This window comes from Ceratotherium simum, chromosome 18, assembly GCF_057802395.1.
Source record: "Ceratotherium simum simum isolate JZ-2026a chromosome 18, ASM5780239v1, whole genome shotgun sequence".
In the NCBI taxonomy this organism is placed as follows: domain Eukaryota; kingdom Metazoa; phylum Chordata; class Mammalia; order Perissodactyla; family Rhinocerotidae; genus Ceratotherium; species Ceratotherium simum.
The window spans coordinates 44,144,149-44,168,520 of NC_141917.1; positions in this window are offsets into that span (position 1 = coordinate 44,144,149).

Sequence of the window (24,372 nt, forward strand, 5' to 3'; positions counted from 1 at the left end):
AGACAGCCCTCACTTTTGGGCATGGTAGACAAGAGGACGTAGGTTGTTTTTCCTGAGGCAAAAACTATAAAGACCTACTGGGTTCTTGCCCCTGAAGTCTTTACCCCTACAGCTGGGTTAATAAAGCCCCCTTGCAGCTGTAGGAACAATGCTGACTGTAGGGAGAAGGAAGAGAAGGAGCTGAGAACTTAGCATTGAATGAATTTCCTTACCTTTCAGCTTCATGGTGCTACCTCATGTCTGTCAAGCACACCTCCTTGTGTTTTTGATTCCGGCCGTGTCTTCAGAGTTTTCTTAGTGCTGGAATTTTGTGCCTGGTTTCCAGCCTTCTCTCCATCACCCTCACTGCTGCCCCTTTCCCTCCTGGAGTTTTACCTGAACCCATGACTCGGGCCCTGTGACCCTCAGGGCTGGTACAACAGGACTTCCTGACTTTCTGGCAGCCTGCCTGCCTCCAGCGCCCCCCATGGACTTCTGACCACTGACCTCACCTGTTTGGGTGCCATTCTGGGTCAAGGGCTCATTTTGGACCTACAAATACTATGTATGCTTTTACTCCATGAGTCTGTCTCTTGGTTTTGAACTACTTTTTGAAACAATGGTTCTCAAAAGTGACTGCTTATTAGAATTGCCTAGGGAACTTTGTAAGATTTGGATGCCCTCTGGATCAATGAAATGAGAATTTCTGGGGATGCAGAGGCACCAGGATTTTTAAACCTTCACAGTTATTCCAACAGGCAGGCATGGTTGAGAACCACTGTTTTAGACTCACATCCTCACGTCTGTCCATCCTTAGAGTAATCAGCCTTTGCCGTGCCTCTGTGTTCAGACCCATGTCCTTCACCCAGCCTTGTTAGTCGGACTGTATCTCTGGTTCCAGTTTTCCCTGAGATGGCCTGGCTCACCACCAGACACCCTTAGATTATGATTATGTTTTGGAGCCAGAAGGCTGAGAGGGATATCTGGAGACCCAAAGTAAGCCTTTTGTGGTTTCTTTAGCCTGTAATTCTAATAAATGCAATCCATCAGCCTTGTCTTGCACAAGAAAGAACATCCTTTGTAGGCAGTCCTCAGCTTATGAATGGGTTGAGGTCCAAAATTTGTTTGCGGTCAGTTGTTAGGGATGTAGAACCCTAACTTTGTGGTAACAAAGTTACAAAGGAAAGTGGCAGGTCACAATAGTCTCCTGAGTCTGTAAAAAGCTGAACTTTAGAACGAACAGATCCAAAGAATCAAGTCATTCTTTATTATTAGGTTGAACCATATGAAATTGACATTTTGGTAGTCAAAAATGGTTGAATATTGGCAATTTTATATGGGCTCAGCTTATAATATGTTTTACTTTAGGCAGGGGAAAAAAGTTTTAAGCACTGGATTGGAATGTTCAGAACATATTCGCCCTGATGAGGGTTCTAAGAGGATCAGAACCCCCTTTCTCTCCACCCTCCCACCCCCTTCAGTCTCTCCCCTTCTAGCTGGTAAAATGTAGGCAAGGAGCATAGATCTTCCAAGGGAGCAGGTACACAGATGAGGAGGGCTTTAGCAGGTGTGGACTTCTACTGATCCTGATGGTGAGTAGGGCTGGGGCAGGAGAGTCAAGTGAGAAGGGGAAGGTGGGGCTCTGATGTCAGCAACCAGCAGGAGAACATACAATCCCACAGAAGCCATTAGGGTACTGCATGGCAAACTCAGCCTTTCTTAGAGCTGTCCTCAGGAGTGGGGGCAGTGGTAGATGGGGTTTGGTCAGGAGCAGGGCAGACTGTGGGCATGGGCCGAAGAGTAGCATCAGTTCCACACACATGAGCCATGTGTCAGTTGAGAGTGTGTAGGTGAGGCCAGCGAAAGTTCTTTGCCTTGATGAGTGATTAGCATGTTCCATGGATGAGTAAAACCATGTGAGCCTCACTCTGCATGTGTTGTTTGTCTTACAATAGAAGCTGTACACAATGGGTTGCTTTATGAGTCATGAAGTTGCAGGGTGTCCTTTTCCTTACTAATGCAGGAAAGGCCATCCTGTTTTCAGAGCTCAGGGTACATGCCTGACACATAGTAGGTACGTGGCAAGGGTTGCCTAGGAACCAAGCAGTGCTTATTACTTTTCCTTTCTGTTTTCTATGAAAAACTCAAAGATCATGAATGTGATTCCTCTGGCAGGAAATGTAGCAATTCTCAGAAAAATTTTCATACATTTGTATTACCTAGGAAACTGCTTTAGAAGAAGGCTGTATGTTCGTTTAGAAAACAGCTGTTTCATTTCAATGTTCATTGTGTATCTTACAAAGGAAGATGCCATTTTCATTGGTGGTTATCCTTTCTCTGATAATCCAAGTTCCTATCTTGACTCTACATGAATTAAAATCCTATTTGTGTCCAACGTTCATTCAATAAGGTGGCTTGAGATTTGTGCTGCTCCAAATGAATTCCAGGTCAACAAGGAGAAATCTCTGAGTCCTACTGGAGTTGACTGTCTGAGGATAACTGAAGATTTACATCCATAACAGATGAGAATGGAAATGGGATATAAAATATGAAAAAGATTCGATTGCATGGACTGCAAAGATTATAGAAGCTCTTTTTTTCTTCTTAGCCAAGTATAAGTAAATAAAAAATCAGAGTCCATATATAGGAGCCTTCACAATAGTCTGGATCACATCTTTTGAAAAGAATAAAAGTAGCAGCAAACAAATAATTATAAATTCCATGGACTCTGAAAAATAGGCTGATCTCTTAGCTTTTGCAAGTGATTTCCATAATGCATTTTCCTTCACCATCACGTTTTAATGCCATCTGTTGCCTGTTTTCATGCGTGAGGTCAATTCTGAATCACTTTGTGCAATTATGCAAATATGGTTCCCATAAAGTACAGGAAAGTAATGTTGCTGTCAATCATTTTTGAACATCATCCAGTGATAGAGTCTCATTCTAGACCAATAAAACTGTATTGTTCCTTTTCAATTGTTTAATGTACTTTAGAAGTAAAAGCTTGTAAACATCTTTTAGAAATGATTTCTAATATAGCTCTTTCAAAGGTTTGTTGATTTTTAAGATGATCAGGAAGGGTCTTTAATTTTTTTAGTTTGTGAGCATTGCTAATTGGCTATTTCCAGACTGGGGCCTGTCTGACTATAGTTTTATTTCTGCATACCAGCCCCAGCAAAACACAGACATACACTCTTATCCATGCTGTGATAACCTCCTGCCCCAGTCCCAGTCAAGAGGAAGAATCATGTGTTTTCTCATCATCTTTCTTCTATGATTATGCAGCTTCCACAGCGGTAGAGTAGACTGATCCACAGCACAATACAGGAAGTGACATCATACCAGCACTGCTGTCAGTATTGGTGTGTGTCCAGGGCTGAGGTGGGGACTCGGGGGAGACAGAGATAAGAAGAGAAAATGTTTTCTCTCTAGAGCCTAATCAGGGGATTATACTCATCTCCAGAGGAACATAATAAAAATACTCTTACCATTGTGGGTACATAGGCTGTTTTTGGACTGCTCAGAGAACAGTGTTTAGGTAAAAAAGGCAGAGATGCAACATTTAAAAAATAGAAAGAGAAGTGATTCTAGCCATAATTAGTGAAGTGCGTAGCTGGTATTGAAGGAATAAAATTCAGTAGATAAGAACTATAAACAAAATGAACTTTGGGCAAGTTTATAGGAAGATACCAGAGCTAAAGGCCATATTCAGAAGAGCAACAGAGCATCACAGAAGGGCACAGGACACCCAGAAGATTCAGTTATTCAGTTAACACATATTTATTGAGGGCCTGCTGTGTTTCAAGCACTATGGTGAGCACTGGAGTACAGTGGTGAACAAGACAGACAAGGTCCCTTAGAGATTACACTCTGATGGGAGGTCAAGAATAAACAAGTAAATGGGTAAATAAATCCATTAATGGATAAATGTATATGGGCAAATAGTATAATTATTACAGTATTAATTAAAATAATATAATTCCAGATAATACAAAGAGCTCCAAAGAACTTAAAGCCAGATAAGGGAATAGAGTCAAGGATGGTTGTGGTTAACAGTACAAATTTATTTGTACTGAATTTGTACTAGAACATTCAGTGAAGTCTTCTCTCAGGAGGTTACATTTGAGCTGAATTTATACTAGCACATTCAGTGAAGTCTTCTCTGAGGAGGTTACATTTGAGTAGAGAAACTTGACTTATGTGAAGGAGTGGGTTATGTGAACATCTAGGGGAATAATATCCCAGGAGGAGAAAGAGCTAGTGTAAAATCCAAGCTTGAAGCGTACCTGGAAGTAGCAAGAAGGCCTAGGTGGATGGATCAGAGTTAAGTAAGGAGAGAGGGATAGTTGATAAGGCTTAGGGGTAGGCAGATCTGGCTCTTATAGAGCATTGTAGGCCATTGGATTTTATTATAAGTGGATGGAAATCCAATGAAGGAGTTGAGCAATGGTGGATGGCATAATTTGATTCATCTTTAAAAGTTCTAACTGGCTACAACATCAAGACTAGACTGAAGGGGGAAAGAAGCCAAAGTCAGGAGACCTGGTGGTAAGCTTTAGCAGTTGTGCAAATGGGAGATGATGGGGGCTTGGACCACAGTGGTATTGATGGAGGTGGTAAGAAGGTTTGGACTTGAGGCACATTTTGAAGACTGAGTCAACAAGAATTGCTAATGGATTGGGTAAGAAGTTGGGGGAGAAAGAGAACTCAGAATGACTCCTGGGTTTCTGGACTGAACAATTAGGTGAAAGGGGATTCAGTTTATTGGGAGTAATGTTTTAGATATGTTAAGTTTGAAATGCCTGATGGATGCCAACTGGTGATGTCAAGAAGGTGACTAGATCTATAAACCAGGAGCTTAGAGGAAAAGTTGAACTAGGGATATACATTTTGGGGCCATAAGTGTATAAATGTCATCTAAAATTGTGAGTCCTGATGAGATAAATTTGGGGATAATGTAGAGAGAGAACTGGGTCCTGGAGCATTCCAACATTTAGAAATCAGAGGGAGCAGGAGCAAAGGATACTGAGAAGCATTTGCCTGTATCCAAAGTAGAGAACCCCAGCAAACAGGTAGAGACGGTGTTGAAAGAGGTATTAATTCTGTCAAATGCTGCAGAGAGGAAAAGCAAGATAGTGGTAGAGATGTATCACTAGATTTGGCCAGGTGGATGGAAATCTCTCTCTCTCTCCCTATGTCTGTATATATATGTATACACACGGATATATATATACACATATATATGTATTTACGTATATATATATATATATACTCACACACAGAAATTGAGTAATATTATTAGAGTAACTCCTTTAAACATATTGTTTTCCAGACTTTTTTTTTTAACTTATTGAATTGTGGATTGAAAGTGTATTAGTTGTTTCAGAATAATTCAGATACTCACATGTTAATGGGGCACCTCGTACCTCGTATTTCTTGAAATGTCAAAGGCATTAGGGGGAAAGTACATATTTTTATTAGAATTTTATTGCAATATCTGATTAATTGAATATGCTTTCATTTATTTTATCTCCTTTGATAACAGTTAATAGGGCATGTAGATATAATTTTTTTCTATTAGAACTCAACTATTTTTGCAATATATACATATATCAAATCATTATGCTGTACACTTGAAACTAATGTTATATGCCAATTGTATCTCAATAAAATAAAATAAAATAATAAATCACCAAAATAAAGAACTCAATTATTATGAATCTGTCCAGAATCAGAATAACGTTAGAATTTTACAGCTAATAAGGATGAAAGACATAGAGGAGTCTTAATATTTGAAACTGAAAAGCAATTTGGTGTAATAAAAAGAGCATTGGTTTCGAAGTCAGCAAAACTTGGATGTGAATCCTAGCTCCACAATTTACTGTTTGATCTTCTCTGAGCTTGAGAAGTCTCGATTTTCTATCCATAAAATGGAGATAAATAGCACTTATCTGCTTGTGGGAAAGATTAAATAAGATAACGTGTATAAAGCACACAGCGGGGCCGGCTCCATGGCTTAGCGGTTGAGTGCGTGCGCTCTGATGCTGGCGGCCTGGGTTCGGATCCCGGGAGCGCCCCGAGGCACCACTTCTCCGTCCAACGTGAGGCCGAGTCCCACGTACAGCAACTAAAAGGATGTGAACCTATGACATACAACTGTCTGCTGGGGCTTTGGGGGGAAAAAAACTGAATAAATAAAATCTTTAAAAAAAAAAAAAAAAAAAGCACACAGCGTGTGCCCAACATGGATTAGGACTTCATGTCTTGTTGGTTGCCCTCCTTTACCTGGCCTGCAGTCACAGAGGTTGAGTAGCAGACCCAAGACCAGAGGCCTGGTGTCCTGACTTGGTGTCCAAACTTACTCCTTTTTGAATAGTTAATGACTGCATTCACATCTTGAAAACTGTGAATGAATTTCTCCAGTGAGCCATCATGGTCGTGTGTCGAGGTGAAAGAAGAGAGGCATCTACTGCCTATGTCTTGGCTCTGTGGTCAGAGTCATTGTGACCCTCACATGGAGTTGTTTATAACATGGGAACAATCTAAAAACGATCAGGAAGAAGCTGCCCTGTCCTTCAAGGAGTTCTCATAAATATGAGCATCAGTGCTCAGTTGGGTAGGGAAATTTAAGGGCGAATCAGTGTGTAACATTCACTCTGTTCCAAAATTACTGGCCTTTCAAAGCACTGAGGGGCCTGGGCTAGCTTTTTGGCATTTATTCCCAAAAGAAAAAAAGTGTTTTCTCAACAGATACAAAAACTGATCAAGTTCGTGTTGTCTGTCATCATTCCTCTGTCTTCCAGCCAGTGCAGGCTACGTGTATATATTTTTTAGTCATGCACGTAATGCGTTCCCATCTCTATGTTTTTGCCCATAACTGTCCCATTTTTCTCTCTTCCTCCTCTTGGCTCCATCCAGTGGAAATCACCTTGCCTTCTCTTTGACACTATGTAATGCACCCATCTTCAGAAGCTAGCTGTGTTCCAACATTTTTCTGGAAATCCCAACATGGAGGAGAGCTCTCCCTCATCAGAACAGTGTGTAACTGTTCAATCTACAGGATAAAACTAAGCAAATTTGACAGAAAGACCACCATTCCCCACAATTTCCTTGTGGCTGGCTGTTCTTTTAAAATTTCTACTGATGACGGATAAGCCTCTTCATGGGTCATCTTTAGTCCAGTAATGGCAGAAATAAAATTTCATAGGCCTGGATCATTTCTATTCACAAATTATATCCAGCATCATAAATGATTTGAAGCAACAGAGACAAAGGATACCTTGAGCCACTCTGCCCCCTGTGCGGAGTGATGGCTTAGGGTGATGCTGACAGTCAGGAGCCCATTGAAGTGGGGAATTTGTGAAGTCTAGCGTCCCCCTAAGTAAAAGATTTTGTCTTCTTCCCACTGGAGAGACCATGTCATTCCAGAAACAACTCCTGCTCCCATGTAAATCAATAAATCTGGTGTTCGGTAAACTTAGAGGCTAATGCTAAAATTAAAGCTTAATTATGATACCACGGTGGAGTCTTGCTGAGTGCCTATGCCCATGGATTGACTAAGTCTGGAAGAGCCGTAGTGAATGCTGATGCAGTGGGTTGCTATGCAAAGGACATGTGAATGGGAGCAGATAGATTCAAGTGCAAATCCTGACTCTTGACTCAACAACTAGTTACCTGTTCTTGGGCAAGAGAGTCATCTCCGTGAGTCTCAGTTTGTGCATCTGTTAAATTGTGGCAAATCCAGCCTCTGCTTGGTTTGACCCGGGTGCACTTGTGACACTGCATTCAGTTGGCTCATCACCTCAGGCCTGGTTTATATTTTCAAGTTTGCCTCATTTTCTTCAACTTTTAGCTGACAGCAAAACCATAAATGGAGGGACTAAAATCAGAAATGGAGTCTGGATGATAGTCTGCCTGTATCCATTCATTTGCACCCAAAAAACTACATGCTTCTAGGACCCATGAAGCTGGATGAAAGTGCATTGCTGATAATTGAGGTGAAATCAAACTGACCTGGGTCTGCAAGGTGGGGATTGTCCCTGTGGCATCACCATGTTGAGCAGCTGTGACGTTATTTCTCCCAGGACAAACTGATGGTTGAGAACCATTAGAAACATTTCCTCCTTAGATATCTAGCATTGACTCTAAAAAAAAACTAAACCTAATGTTATTATTTACAAAATATGGGTCATAGTACTGCCCTCTCAGGATGGCTGTGAGGACTCACAACAATAAAACTGGAATGCCTCACACATATTAGGTGTTCGGTAACTAATAGTTACTCTGTTTTATCTAAGGGGACAGGGTTGAGTATGAGAAGATATGCATGCCAGGAGATACCAGAGTTGATAGGAGTTCTTTTTGTTGTTGTTGTTTATACAAAAACTGTGTTCTTGTAGGACCGTTAATAGGATTGGCTCAAGACAATATTTCCACCAGTGAGGAGCTGCATGACTTTGCCTGTTTACTACCATTCATTCTGACAACTGACATGGTCTACTGAGTCACAACATTGCATCTGGTCATCTTGTCATTAGGATGCTCGTCTGGTTGGGTGAGGGGTATGAGTAGCTTGGTGCTACCGCTGCCTCTTCTATTTTCTTGCCCCCAAACCAGAGCATTGGATATGGTCTCTGATAAAGTGGAGGCAGTGGTGGGTGTGGGTTGGGCACGCTGCTGTGGGTCAGCTTGTCCCACATGTGCTTCTGACACTCCTTTGAGGTAAGTGGAGCCACATTTCTTTCCTGGCAGCTGCAGAGCCCAAGCATCAGCGGAGAGCTTTGAAGTTTCCTGGGGAGAAAAGGCATTCTCTAAAGAAAAAGAATTATTATTGCTTCCTGACTTTGGTGAGTTAGCAATGGTCTGGTGAATTTGGAAAGCAGCAGTTGGCTTCACATTCAATTGTTTTGACATTTTTAATCAAAAATGAGAACTCCTCTTAGTTAAATATGATTAGCAAAAACAAACAAAATAATATAGACAAACAAAACCCTGACTTCTTTTTTTTTCCCTCAGAGCTAGCTGTACAAAAATATATTTGTGAATCAGAGAGTCAATAAAAGCCAACGAAAAATGGGTGTGATTCTGTCTCTCATAACATGCATCAGGAATTTAAATAATGTTAAATTTATTGACATGCTTTTTCAATGCATCCTTAGAATTTGTTTTGAACCTCTCTTCTCTTTTTGAACAGGCCTTGGCATGGGGACTGTTTGTTTGTTTTATGATTGACCCAAATTCAGCTCTCTAGTTTTCCCCTTATAGCAGTTGCAGCATCGCTATTCTCCTTCCTCCCCCCCCTTCTTTTTCCTCTCCTCCTAATACTGAATATTTCCTTCTCCTCTGTCTCTATGTGAGGAATAGCTCTCTTTCTCAATTGAATGCAAAATGTAGTTGTATTGCTTTTTGCTGGCAGCAAGAATGGTCATGTGTAGATATGGGTTTTATGAATGTGAATTTTATAGTGGGCCTTTAATTGACCCACATGGAGACAGAGCGGATATGGCTGGTGTAGCTGGCGTGCTTGATTAGAACATCGATATTAGCCACAGCTTGTCAGGCTTCTAACGTGTATAAAGCACTGTGTTAGGTGAGATGGGATATTTCAGAATATTGAAGACACTCAATGAGTGTTTGTAGGTGTGTCACAAGCGATGGAGGGTGTGTCACAAGCAGACCCTAGAAATCCAGAGGGGCGACATGTCTCCTTGCTGGAGTGATCAGGAGAGGAAGACTTCATGCAGGAGTGGGGTTCATCTATATGTTGAAGGGCACATAGGCATTGAGAGGTGGAGACGAGGAGGGCGGCTATTGTAGAATCCAGAGATGAACTGGGGGAGAGTAAATAGACCCATTAAACTAGAGTAGAATTAAGAGTTAGGAGCTTGGAAGGTGAGTGGAGAAGAGTGAGATGGGAAAAGCAAAGGTTGAGAGGCAGAAGTGGAGAGAAAATTTGGGAAAAGGAGACCTAGGTCAAACATCTAAAAACAAAACCCTAATTTAAATTAAGAGGGGAGAGAAGTCAAGATGGCGGCGTAGGCAGACTCTAAACTCACCTCATCCCACGGACACAGACAATTTACAACGACTCATGGAAAAATTACCACTGAGACAGAACGGAAAACTGGATAAGAGGAAGTCCTGCAATAAACGACAATCCTAACTGAGGTGGAAGAGGCAGAAACTCCCTTCGGGAGAGGAAAAACGCAGCCTTCACAAGTCGCCAGCTTCACAGCGGCCCGGGAGCAGCCCACAGGTCTGCAGCCCTCCCTGGAGGAGCGGGGCCCTGAGCTGGGAGCACCCCCACTGTAGGCATTTTGTGGACCCAGCACAACCTAGCCAAGTGGCATAATATCTGACTTTGCCTGCTACTAAAACATTGGGGACTATCCCCAGAAAAGCTGGCTCACACAGAAATTAAAACCAGCTATTAAAGGGCCGACGTGCAAACTCACCCATTTCAGAAAGCAACCTAAAATCACTAGAAAGAAAGGTGCACAGTGCTTTGGTGAAAAGAGACTCACCTGATAGGCTCTGAGTGCATTGCAATGAGAGGTGAGACCTCTCCAGGGACTGGGACGTTGGCGGTGGCCATTGCTGTGGCCTGGTATGGGTGTGCTGACACAGAGGCTGGCAGACGCCATTGGAGTTCTCCCTGGGGCCTGCTAGCCCAGAGTCTGCCCCACCCACTAGAGCACCGATGTAATCCAGCTCAGCCAGGGCAGGCAGCCCACCTTAGGGACTGGCCCCACCCAACAACAAGCCTCCAGGCAACTTGTGGCCCTGCATAGATTGGTGACTGGATTCTCTGCAGCCTGGTGACTGGGCCCACTTCTGTGGGGCAGGGCATGAACAAGGAAGGGGTGGAGAGTGTGGGGCTCCCACTGTGGAGAGACTAGGTCCACTTCAGGAGGTTGGGGTGTGCACACAGGGCAGGACTGTGTTGACTGTGTGTGTGGACCTGAGGGCAGCAGGGCTTGTCAGCTGCAGAAGACTTGTGCTTCTCAAAGACCAATGTAGGGGGTTTGCCCCACCTTCCAAAGCCTGAAGCAATTGGGTGCTGCCATGCCTGAGGCCAGCCCCACCCAGCTGCAATCCTCAGAGAGCTGACAAGAGACATAAAGGCTGGTCTAATAGCAATTGTAAGCCCCTGAGCCTAACAACCTGCTAAGCTGGGGGCCTACTCACTTAAAAGAAATATTGCAATACAAATGTGGTGTTAGAACTTGCAGCCAACTGTGCTGGGGCTCCCCATATCCAATAAAGAGACTGAAGGGCCCACAACAACTACAAGCAGCTGAGCATTACAACAACTACAAGCAGCTGAGCATTACAACAGCTGGCCAGTAGCATAGCTCAGCCTCCCTGGGCACCTATAGGGAGAGAAAACATGCCACAACAGAAGGACACAGGTAGCCCCCATGGGGTTACTCCTGGACATTCAGAACTGATGGAAGCACACTGTGGACCTCATAAGGCATCACTTATATAAGGTTACCTATCCAAGAGCAGGAGTTATTAGCTGACCTACCTAATACACAGACACAAGCACAGGGAAAGAGGCAAAATGAGGAGGCAAAGGAATACATTACAAGTAAGGGAACAGGACAAAACCCCGGAAAAGGAACTAAGTGAAACAGAAATGAGCAACCTACCTGACAGAGTTCAAACAAAGAGTCATAAGGATGCTCACTGATATTGGGAGAAGAATGGATGAACTGAGAACATCAACAAAGAAATGGAAGATACAAAAAAGAACCAATCAGAAATGAAGAACAATACTGGAAATCAAAAATTCATTAGAGAGACTGAAAAGCAGAGTAGAGGATACAGAAGAACGGATCTGCGAGCTGGACGAAAGACTAGAAGAAATCACCCAAGCGGAATAGGTAAAAGAAAAAAGAATTAAAAAGAGTGAGGACAGTCTAAGGGACTTCTGGGACAACATCAAGTGCATTAACATCCATGTTATAGGTGTCCCAGAAGGAGAAGAGCAAGACAAAGGGGTGGAGAATCTATTTGAAGAAATAATAGATGAAAAAATCCCTAACCTAAGGAAGGAAACAGACATCCAGGTACAGGAAGCACAGAGAGCCCCAAACAAGATAAACCCAAAGAGGCCCACACCAAGACACATCATAATCAAAATGTCCAGAATTAAAGATAAAGAGAGAATCCTAAAAGCCACAAGAGAAAGACAAGTTACATACAAAGGAAACCCCATAAGGCTATCAGCTGATTTCTCAGCAGAAACCTTACAGGCTAGAAGAGAGTGGCATGATATATTTAAAGCGCTAAGAGGAAAAAGCTTACAGCCAAGAATACTCTACCCAGCAAGGTTATCATTCAAAATGGAAGGAGAGATCAAAAGTTTCCCAGACAGGCAAAAATGAAAGGAGTTTGTCACCAAGAAACCAGTACTACAAGAAATGTTAAAGGGACTGATTTAAGGGGAAAAGAGAAGACCACAAATAGGAAAAATTATCTATTTCCAAGATAAGAGGGTAATGGATACAAATGCACAGAACAGAGGTTAGATATGATATGAAAAATATAAATTGTGGGAGGAGGGGAGTTAAAGAGTAGAGCTTTCAGACAGAGGTCAAACTAAAGAGACCATCAATTCTGTATATGGACCCCACGGTAATCACAAACCAGAAACCTATAATAAATACACAAAAAACTAAGAGAAAGGAACCCAAACATAATACTAAAGAAAGCCATGAAACCACAAGGGAAGAGAGCAAGAGAAGAAGAAAGGAACAGAGAAGGACTACTAAAACCCTGAGGAAAAAAAAAGTTAAAAAATGGCAGTAAGTACATACCTATCAATAGCTACTTTAAATGTCAATGGACTAAATGCTCCAATTGAAAGGCATAGGGTGGCTGATTGGATAAAAAAAACAAGACCCATATATATGCTACATACAAGAGGCAGACGTCAGACCTAAAGACACTCACAAACTTAAAGTGAAGGGATGGAAAAAGATACTCCATGCAAATGGCAATGAAAAGAAAGCTGGAGTAGCAATACTCATATCAGACAAAATAGACTTTAAAACAAAAACTGTAAAAAGAGACAAAGATGGGCATTACATAATGATCAAGGGAACAATCCAACAAGAGAATATAACACTTGTAAATATCTATGCACCCAATGTAGGAGCACCTAAATATATAAAGCAATTATTAACAGATATAAAAAGAGAAATAGTAACACAATAATAGTAGGGGACTTGAACACCCCACTTACATCAACGGATAGATCATCTAAACAGAAGATCAATAAGTAAACATTGGCCTTAAATGACACACTAGAACAGATGGACCTAATAGATATATACAGAGCATTCCATCCAAAAACCGAAGAATACACATTCTTTTCAAATGCACATGGAACATTATCCAGGATTGATCACATATTAGGCCACAAAACAAGTCTACATAAATTTAAGAAGATTGAAATAATACCAAGCATCTTCTCTGACCTCAACAGTATGAAACTAGAAATCAACTATAGCAAGAAATTCAGAAAAGCCACAAATATATGGAGATGAAACAAAATGCTACTGAACAACGTTTGGGTCAATGAAGAAATCAAAGGAGAAATCAAAAAATACCTGGAGACAAATGAAAATGAAAATACGACATGCCAGAATTTATGGGATACAGCAAAAGCGGTTCTAAGAGGGAAGTTTATAGCAATAAAGGCCTATCTCAACAAACAAGAAAAATCTCAAATAAACAATCTAACAATGCAACTAAAGGAACTCAAAAAAGAAGAACAAACAAAGCCCCAAATCAGTAGAAGGAAAATAATAAAAATCAGAGCAGAAATAAATGAAATAGAGACTACAAGAAAATATAAAAAATTAATAAAACCAAGAGCTGGTTCTTTGAAAAGATCAACAAAATTGACAAACCTTTAGCTAGACTCACCAAGAAAAAAAGAGAGAAGGCACAAATGAGTAAAATCAGAAATGAAAGAGGAGAAATTACAACAGACACCTCAGAAATACAAAAGATTATATAAGAGAATACTATGAAAAGCTATATGCCAACCAATTCGACAATCTGGAAGAAATGGATAAATTCTTAGAATCATACAACCTTCCAAAACTGGATCCAGAAGAAATAGAGAATTTGAGTAGACCAATCACCAGTAAGGAGATTGAAACTGTAATCAAAAACCTCCCCAAAATAAAAGTCCAGGACAAGGCGGCTTCCCTGGTGAATTCTACTAAACATTCAAAAAAGACTTAATCCCTATCCATTTCAAACTCTTCCAAAAAATTGAGGAGGAGGGGAAGCTCCCAACTCATTCTATGAAGCCAACATTACCCTGATACCAAAACCAAGCAAGAACAACAGAAAAAAAGAAAATTACAGGCCAATATCACTGATGAACATGGGTGCAAAAAACCTCAACAAAATACTAGCAAATCGCATACAACAATACGTTAAAAAGATTATACACTGTGATCAAGTGGGATTTATTCCAGGTATGCAGGGATGGTTCAATATTCGCAAATCAATCAACATAATACACCAGATTAATAAAATGAAGAATAAAAATCACATGATCATCTCAATAGATGCAGAGAAAGCATTTAAGATGCAGCATCCATTTATGATAAAAACTCTGAATAAAATGGGTATAGAGGGAAAGTACCTCAACACAATAAAGACCATATATGACAAACCACAGCTAATATCATCCTCAATGGTGAAAAACTGAAAGCTATCCCTCTAAGAACAGGAACCAGACAAGGATGCCCACTCTCACCACTCCTATTTAACATAGTATTGGAAGTCCTAGCCAGAGCAATCAGGCAAGAGAAAGAAATAAAAGGGATCCAAATTGGAAAGGAAGAAGTGAAACTCTCACTATTTGCAGATGACATGATTTTCTATGTAGAAAACCCTAAAGAATCCACCAGAAAACTTTTAGAAGTAATAAACGAATACAGTAAAGTTGCAGGATACAAAATCAACATACAAAAATCAGTTGCATTTCTATACACTAACAACAAAGTAGCAGAAAGAGAAATTAAGAATACCATCCCATTTACAATTGCAACAAAATGAGTAAAATACCTAGGAATAAACTTAACCAAAGAAGTGAAAGATCTGTGCACTGAAAACTATAAAACATTGCTGAAAGAAATTGAAGAAGACACAAGGAAATGGAAAGATATTCTGTGCTCTTGGATTGGAAGAATTAACATAGTTAAGATGTCCATACTTCCTAATGCGATCTATAGATTCAGTGCAATCTCTATCAAAGTCCAACAACATTTTTCACAGAAATAGAACAAAGAATCCTCAAATTTATATGGAACAACAAAAGACCCCGAATAGCTAAAGGAATCCTGAGAAAAAAGAAGAAAGCTGGAGGTATCACGTTCCCTGATTTCAAAATATACTACAAAGCTATACTAACCAAAACAGCAAGGAACTGGCACAAAAACAGACACACAGATCAATGGAATAGAATCGAAAGCCCAGAAATAAACCCATACATCTATGGGCAGCTAATCTTCGACAAAGGAGCCAAGAACATACAACGGAGAAAAGAAAGTCTCTTCAACAAATGATGTTGGGAAAACTGGACAGCCACATGGAAAAAAATGAAAGTAGACCATTACCTTACACCATACACAAAAATTAACTCCAAATGGATTAAAGACTTGAATGTAAGACCTGAAACTATGAAACTTCTAGAAGAAAACATAGGCAGTACGCTCTTTGACATCGGTCTTAGCAACATAGTTTCAAGCACCATATCTGACTGGGCAAGAGAAACAATAGAAAAAATAAAAAAAAATGGAACTACATCAAACTAAAAAGCTTCTGCACAGCAAAGGAAACCATCAACAAAACGAAAACACAACCTAACAATTGGGAAAAGATATTTGCAAACCATACATCTGATAAGGGGTTAATATCGAAAATATATAAAGAAATCATGCATCTCAACAATAAAAAAACTAACAACCCAATTAAAAAATGGGCAAAAGACCTGAACAGACATTTCTCCAAAGAAGATACACAGATGGCCAACAGGCACATGAAAAGATGTTCAACATCATTAACTCTCAGGGAAATGCAAATCAAAACTACGAGATATCACCTCACGCCCATCAGAATGGCTATAATTAACAAGACAGGCAACATAAAGTATTTGAGAGGATGTGGAGAGAAGGGAACTCTCACGCACTGCTGGTGGGAGTGCAAACTGGTGCAGCCACTATGGAAAACAGTATGGAGATTCCTCAAAAAATCAAGGATAGAACTACCATATGATCCAGCTATTCCACTGCTGGGTATTTCCAAAGAACTTGAAAACACCAATGCATAAAGATACATGCACCCCTGTGTTCATTGCAGTGTTATTCACAATGACAAGACTTGGAAGCAACCTAAGTGCCCATCAAGGGACGAATGGATAAAGAAGCTGTGGTATATACACACAACGGAATACTGCTCAGCCATAAGGAACAATGAAATCCAGCCATTTGAACATTGAGGGTATTATGCAAAGTGAAATAAGTCAGAGGGAGAAGATCAAATACCGTGTGATCTCACTCATTAAGTAGTAGATAATAATAACAACAAACAAACACATAGAGACAGAGATTGGATTGGTGGTTACCAGAGGGGAAGGGGGAAGGGAGAAGGGCAAAAAGGGCGATTAGGCACATGTGTGTGGTGATGGGTTGTAATTAGTATTTGGGTGCTGAACATGAGAACATGATGTAATCCATGCAGAAATAGAAGTATAATGATATACACCTGAAATTTATACAATGTTATAAACCAATGTTACTGCAATAAACAAAAAATAAATAAATTAATTGATTAATTAATTAAGGGATCAAGGATTCAGGGAGAATAGAGCCAACAGATTAGAGAATTGGGCAGAGATGGAATTAAAAGATAACCTTACCTTAAAGGCAGGATTGAGGAGAAGATAAAGGAGTGTGTTTCCTTCCTAACCTCAAACACTGGCCTCCTCCTCTTCCCGCCTTCAGACTGGCAGGGCTTCTGGTCTCCTGATGACAGTTTAACCTAGTGATTAAGCACATGGATTTTGTTAATCGTGGTCCACCAGTTGGCTCCATAACTTGGGGCAAATTAACCTCTTGGTGCTTCAACTTCCCCACCTGCAAAATGGTGGAAAATAATAGTACCTACATCAGGGTTGTTGAGAGAATTAAAAGAGTCAAAGCATATGAAGTGCTCAACCACTGCTTGGGCATTGGATATTATTACGGAGGCTCTCCTTTGCTGCAGCACTTCCTAGAGACTGGAGATTGGAGATCTAGTATGCACGGTACATAGTGGTCCTCTGTTCTGTTAGTTTACCTGGAAACTAACCTGTTAGTTAAAAGAAATTGCGTGGTCATTAAAAGAAAATGCATGCCTCAGAGTTTAGCTGAAATATGGAGATGACATGAAAAGCTTGTAAGGCTACTAGTGAATTGAGAAGATGTCACATTTTCTGTACGTGGAATGCTGTACGAGTATCTGCACTTCTCACGGCAGAGGAAATTAAATTCAGTGACTGACAAAGTACTAAGTGCTTTCCCATGTATTATCTCTTTTGGTCCTTATCACTATCCTATGAGAAAGGCATCATCATTCTCACTTTGCAGGCAAGGAAACAAATTGAGAGCCATTAGGTTACACATCTATAGGCGAATAGCTAGTAAGCAAGTCCTAAACTATGTCCATGTGATGAAAACATTACAAACAATGCTTTACCCTCTTCCCTCCAAGAAAAACAAGAATTTTTCCCTTGAAATTTTAGGGTGCCTGGGTGATTGCTCAGCATGTATTCCTAACCTCTATCATTGTGATTACAATTCCTGAATCTCTACTGATCATGGTAGATGGCAGATGAGACATGTCCAGGGAGTGGTGGCGAATCACTCTGAACAACTTAGAATGCGTGTCATAAGTTAAGGGCATAGATATCAACATGTCATTCCCTGCTTATGGAATGGAGAAAACAGATCTCATCAGGAGGTAAACTAGTTTGTGAGGGTATGGTTTGTAAAACTGTGTCACTGAGCTAGGTTCTTCTGATGACCAGTTCATTTTGAAAACTTAGTACGAGTGAGGAAATGTTTCTGGTACCATAGTTAGTACCCAATTCAGATGGTGAAAACAGGCTGCCTCACTCTTCAGCAGTTTGGGTTCCCAATTGGGCACCAGCTTCATAAGATTCCTAGTTGATCCCGCGTCAGCTGTCAGAGGTCCCTTGCTGTCACTGGCATACGGGTGGGGGAGGAGAGGAGCCTTGTGTCTGGGCCTCCCCTTCTGGGGACTCGTGTCGCTTTTGCCCGAGGGGAGGGTGAAGGGGCTCATGGCCCTGTCTGCAGCTTAATTCTAGGGTTTCCCCCCGGTCGTCCACTTTCCTGTGGAGAAGGGCAGGGGTGAGCCTGGTTAGACTGTGATTCTGCGAAGTAGGTGTGGGGTGGTGTCCTTCCTTCAGTCCTCAGGGTCGGCCATTGCTGATGTCCTTTCAGACATGGGGTGAGCCTCACTTTAGTCCACTGTATTACGCCCCATTTCGTGCTACAAAACTCTGGCCAGCTACAACCCGATCAATTTACAAGCTGAAGTCTTCCTTAAAATCACTAATAAGTTTTTGACAGCGAATTTTAGTCAAGGCATTTAAGTTTTTTCTTCCAAATGTATTTATTTAAATAGAAAACACGTGTTCAAAGAAAAATAATTAAAGGCTACCACAGGCATAATGTGAAAACTGCATATTCCACCCACCCCTTTGCTCAGATCCCTAATTTCCGACTCTTGAGGTCTGCATTGTTACCTGTTTCTTGTTCTGTTTTCTAGAGATATTCTGTATACAAACAAGACTGTCTGGATAAAGATATTGTTTTTATTCTTGTTGTTTTTGGTTTCTTTTCTTTCTTTCTTCCTTCCTTCCTCCCTTCCTCCCTCCCTCCATCCCTCCCTCCCTTTCTTCCTTTCTTTCTTCACATATGACTCTTCTTTAAATTTTTTCATTTAACAAAGTATCTCGTATGGCAATTCTTATAGACCTGTGTATTGTTCAGGGTTCTTCAGAGAGAAACAGAATCAATAGGATATATTATAAGGAATTATTTATTATAAAGAGTTGGGTCACGTGGTTATGGAGGCTGACAAGTCCCAAGATCTGTAGTCAGAAAGACCCAGTAAAAGCTAATGTTTCAGTCCGAGTTCAGAGGCTGGAAGAGACCAGTGTTCCAGCTCGAGCAGTAGGGTGGGAGGAGTTCCCCTTACTTGCGGAAGGGTCAGCCTCTTTGTTCTGTTCAGGCCTTCAACTGGTTGGATGAGGGCCTCCCACGTTAGGGAGGGCAATCTGCTTTACTCAGTCTACCAATTCAAATGTTAACTCATCCAAAAACACCCTCACAGACACACCCAAAATAATGTTTGAACAAATATCTGGGCATCTCATGGTCCAGTCAAGTTGACACATAAAATTAACCATCACAACTTGTCTTCTCCTTCCTTTTTTTAATTGTAATTTTTTTAATAGACCTAAGTTTTTAGAGCAGTTTTAGATTCATAGCAAAATTTAGCAGAGAGTACAGAGATTTCCTATATATTCCCTGTCTCCACATATGCACATGCACATAGCCTACTTAGCTATCAGTATCCCACACCAGAGTGGTACATATGTTAGAATCAATGAACCTACATTGACACAACATTATCACCCCAAATCCAAAGTTTACAGTAGGTTCACTCTTGGTGTTGTACATCCTAGGGGTTTTGACAAATGTATAATGACATGTATCTACCATCATAGTATCATACAGAATAGTTTCACTGCCCTAAAAATCCTCTATGCTCTACTTATTTATGCCTGTCTCCTCCCTAACCCCTGACCCTTTTACAATCTCCATAGTTTTGCCTTTTCCAGAATGTCGTATAGTTGGAATCATATAATATGTAACCTTTTCATATCGGCTTCTTTCACTTAGTAATATGCGTTTAAGGATCCTCCATGTCCTTTCATGGCTTGATAGCTCAGTTCTTTGTAGTGCTGCATAATATTCCATTCTCTGAATGTACCACAATTTATTTATCAGTTAACTTACTGATGGGCATCTTTGTTGCTTCAAAATTTTGGCAATTATGAATAAATCTGCTATAAACATGTGTGTGCGGGTTTTTGTGTGGACATAAGTTTTCAGCTCTTTTGGGTAAATACCAATGAGCATGATTGCCAGATCAGATGGTAAGAGCATGTTTAGTTTTGTAAGAAATTGCCAAACTGTCTTCCAAAGTGGCTGTACCATTTTGCATTCCCACCAGCAGTGAAGGAGAGTTCCTGTTGCTCTACATTCTTGTCAGCATTTGGCGTTATCAGTGTTTTAGATTTTGGCTATTCAAATAGGTGTGTAGTGATATCTCATTGATTTAATTTGCATTTCCCTGATGACATATGATGTGAAGTATCTCTTTATATGCTTATTTAGCATATGAATATCTTCTTTGATGAGGTGTCTGTGGAGATCTTTGGCCCATTTTTTTTCTTTTCTTTTTCTTTTGCGGAGGAAGATCTGCCCCGAGCTAACATCTGTGGCCAGTCTTCCTCTATTTTGTATGTGGGATGCCACCACAGCATGGCTGATGAGTGGTGTAGGTCCATGCCCAGGATCCGAACCCGTGAAGCTGGGCCGCAGAAGTGGAGCACACTGAACTTAACCACTATGCCACCAGGCTGGCCCCTGCTCATTTTTTATTTGGGTCGTTTATTTTCTTATTGTTGAGTTTTAAGAGTTCTTTGCATATTTTGGATAACAGTCTATTATCAGATGTGTCTTTTGCAAATGTTTTCTCCCAGTCTGTAGCTTGTCTTCTCATTCTCTTCATCGTGTCTTTCACAGAATAGAAGTTTTTAATTTTAATGAAGTCTAGCTTATTAATTATTTCTTTCATGAATCATGCCATTGGTGCTGTATGTAAAAAGTCATTGCCATACTCACGGTCATCTACATTTTCTCCTATATTATCATTTAAGAGTTTTATAGTTCTGTGTTTTACATTTAGGCCTATGATCCATATTGAGTTAATTTTTGTGAATGGTGTAAACTCTGTGTATAGATTCATTTCTTTCCATGTAGATGTCCAGTTGTTCTATCATCATTTGTTGAAAAGATGATCTTTTCTTCATTATATTGCTTTTGCTCCTTTGTTAAAGATCAATTGGCTATGTTTATGTGAGAATATGTATATATAAAACTATACATATATATATATAGTTTTTTTTAGTATGGCTTCTGAGTTCTGTGACCCACTGAAGAAACAAGATCTTATGTTTTCTTCTATTTGTTTTATGGCATCATGTTTTTAAGTATGGTTTTGGATTGAGTAGCAATTTGAGAAATCATTTTTCAATTGTAAGACCAAGGCTAGAATTCATCAGAGTCAAGTCCTTCTCCTGAGACTGTATACTTTATAATCTATTTCTCTTCCCTTATACCTATAGTTTTTATTCAGTGGAAAATAACTTTCTGTTAGAGCCATCCAAAAATGGAATTGGCTAGTTCTTGAGTACCTTTCTGTCCCTGGAAATGCTCAAATTGAGATTGTCTCATGGATGCTGGAAAGAACTCTTTTCTGTACTGGTTGGGATAAAATCTAGAGCAGCAAAGCATGAGGCCAGATATTTAATTTTACATTTTCAAGTAGCCATATTTAGGAAAGTAAAAGGAAATAGATGAAATTAATTTAAAAATATATTCTATTTAACCCAACATATCCAAAGTACTATCAATACATAATCAAAATAAAAATTATTAATAAGATATATATATTTTTGCATACTAAGTCTTCAAAATCTAGTGTGTGTTTTAGACTTACAACACATCTCAATTTGGACTAGCCACGTTTCAAATGCTCAATAGTCACATGTAGCTAGTGGCTATTGGCCTCCACATTGGATATCACAGGTCCAGATAGGACCTGTTCCAGTGGTGAGTCTTATTTCTGAAATCATCTGTAGACTATCTTAGAAAACAATGCTGGACCATTTATGAGATGGCTGAGTGTGGATGAGTGGAGAGAGCTCAGGGCTGAAGACAAGAGACCTGAGCTCTGTTCTTGATAACATGCAAACTAGCAGAGTGAATGTATGAACTTTGCTCTACCTCTGTATTTCGGTTTCTTTATCTTGGAAATGAAAGTCATTATACTTGTTTTACTCGCCTTGCAGAATTGTTGTGAGGCTCAGAAGAGATAAAAGGCGTGAAGGTGCTTTGAAGAGTTGAAAGCACATTAAATGTGATGTAATTGTTTAAGCGGAGCCAGTCATTCCGCAGTGGCTCTGTGCCCAGTTCTGCCACAGGCTTGTTGAGTACCCTTAATCTCTTGATGACTCAGTTTTTCCCACTGTTAAGCAGGAAATATTTGAAACAATCCTTTGAAGTCAATGATATAATGGTCACAGATAAAATGAATCCATGTAACGGTGTAGTTTCTGGGTCGCCCATCATAGCTCCGCATCCCCCAAACATCAGAATACAAAAGAAGCATGTGAATAGTAGACATTAAAGGATGGAAGTCAGGGGAACAAACTCTGGATCGTGGGCTGCTTTGCTTCAAATTCCAGCTCTGTACTGTGCTAATTGTGTGACATAGTTTTCCTACCTATAAATTGGGGATCTTAATAGTACTTCCCTCATAGATGCTACATGAGGTTCAAAAGAACCAATACATGTAAGAGACTTATCACAGAGCCTGGTACCTTGTAAGCCTTGATAAATATTCATGATTATTAATGTTATAGATTCTGCCAAGAGATGGTACTTATATCTTATAATATGGCTCCTGTAACAAATTACTGCAAACTTGGTGGCTTAAACCAACACACGTTTCTTCTCTCACAGTTCTGGAGGTCAAAAGCCCAAAATCAGTTTCACTGGACTAAAACCAAGGGTTGGCTGGATCATGCTCTCGGGGGAGAATCCGTTTCCTTTCCTTTTCTAGCTTATAGAGCTTCATTCCTCACATTATGTGGCTTATGGCCCCTTCTTCTGTCTTCAAAACCGTCAGTATAGCATCTTCAGATCTCTCTCTGCCTTGTCATCACATAACCTTCTCTCTTCTGTTTTTGTGTCAAATCTCTCTCTGCCTCCCTCTTATGAAGACCCTTGTAATTACATTTAGGGCCCACCTAGATAATCCAGGATAATGTCTCCATCTCAAGATCCTTAACTTAATCATATCTGCAAAGTCCATTTTGCCATATAAGGTAAGAGTCACAGGTTCCAGGGATTAGGACCTGGCTATTTTGGGGGCCATTATTCAACCTATTACATCATCTGACTTTGTTTTAGTTTTATCCTTGCTCTGCTGCCTCATTCCCTCAAAATGATGATGTTGATATTGCTGTAGAAGAAGTAGAATGGGACATGGTTCACATCTGATTTCATAGACTCTCATGTTTAATTTCCTATCTCAGTTTGGAGAGTTACAATGTTTTTCTTCTCAAGGACTTGCTTTCACTCTATTAATATTTATTGAGAGCATATCATGGTGCTAGGAATGGAGCAAAACAGACAGAAACCCTACCTAACCTTATGGGACACATGGGAGAAGACAATAAAGCAACCAGGCAAACGCAGGGCGATGCATTCTAACTCATTTCAATACAGATGGCATTATCTACTAAAGGTAGATGCAAGGTAACTGCAGGTGACTGTGGAGTGCAGAGCGGGCATTTCATGTTCCAACATGGTGTTTTGTATGTGATGGGGATGTTATAATATTGGGGACACATTATGACATAGATGCTGCAGAACTTGTTTGTAATTGAGCTTCAATTTGCCTAGGAGTAGGAAACACATGTAGATATGTAAGAAACAGTTGTTACTAGTGAGAGTAAAGAAATTCCCATAAGAGCTCTATCAAAACATAAATCAAGCACAGGTGAAGGCCACTCCCCAAACAAGAAACTATTTCACCTGAGTTTTTTTTTTTTTTTTTTTTTGGTGAGGAAGATTAGCCCTGAGCTATCATCTGTTGCCAATCTGCCTCTTTTTGCTCAGGAAGATTGGCCCTGGGCTAACATCCATGCCCATCTTCCTCTACTTTGTATGGGGAACACCTGCCACAGCATGGCTTGATAAGCAGTGCATGGGTCTGTGCCTGGGATCTGAACCTGTGAACCCTGGGCCGCCGAAGCGGAGCGCGCGAGCTTAACCACTACACCACAGGGCCGGCCCCCTGAGAAAATATTCTGATGAGTCAAGTTATTGTATTTTCTTAGAAACTTTGAGCAGAGGGTTAAGATTGTTTTCTGTTGCTTTATATGTTATGAATTTAAGTTTAAGGAATGGTCCATGCTGGGCCTAGGATTAGTGTCAGAGA